The sequence below is a fragment of the Acanthisitta chloris genome, unplaced genomic scaffold (genome assembly GCF_000695815.1).
Source record: "Acanthisitta chloris isolate BGI_N310 unplaced genomic scaffold, ASM69581v1 scaffold29580, whole genome shotgun sequence".
Classification (NCBI taxonomy): domain Eukaryota; kingdom Metazoa; phylum Chordata; class Aves; order Passeriformes; family Acanthisittidae; genus Acanthisitta; species Acanthisitta chloris.
Window position 1 is genome coordinate 12,557 of NW_008651558.1, and position 923 is coordinate 13,479.

Genomic DNA, 923 nt, shown 5'->3' on the forward strand with positions numbered 1-923 from the left:
TGTTTATCCCAACTCTAATCAGAAAACTCAATCTCCTAAGCAGAGCCCTTGGAAGTACTTGGGAAGAGAAGGAATTTCATTAGCAAATGGGCCTTTTTTTTGTGGAGGAGGCTGTGGAAGAGGGAGGAGGGAAAGGCCTGTCAGTTTGAGTGTGTGGGAAGAGGGGGGAGTGGGAAAACCAGGGCAAATTGCACTCAGAAAGGTTCTGTTCTTAAAGAAAACCCTCCAGAAACACACATCTTGCTTAGAAAGTATCTCCTGGTATGGAAATGATCTGAAAAATCTGCCTCAACAATTTGTTTCTTTGCCTTTAAAGCATATTTTACTCAGAGACTCGAAGCAAGTGAAAAATTATTGGCCTTGGATGATCTTTCTGGCAAAAAAAAAGATCATGAAAAACAATTGTTATTTTTCCATAGCTACATGTGGGGAAGTAATGTGACCTGCAAATATCAGTTCAGGTCTCAGCAGCTCAGATCATTGTGTTAGGCAGAATCCACCAGCAGGGAAAGCTATTTGTGGCTGTGCCCATGGCCAAACCAGGTAGAGCAAAGCAAAGCAAACAAACAAGCAGAAGACAACCAGCAATGACAACAACATCAACAACAAAACCCAAACCAGCCAAACAACCAAACACCACAAAAGGGAAGGAAGACCTTAAGGTCACACTTGCATCATATTCTTCAACTCTCATGTGAAAAAACTGGAACTAGAAACATCTATTATAGAAAGGGCAAACTGGATCCTCTTGTGCTGATCCCAAATCCCAGGCAAACAATCAGGTTTGGAGCCTGTTTGGTGTTCTGCATGGTGCCATCATGGGAAAGCTCTGCAGAAAGGATTTTCTACCCTGAATTGAATGTTGAGTTGAGCCACAGCTTCAGGGGCACCTCCAAAGAATCATAGTATATTAAGGGGTTGGA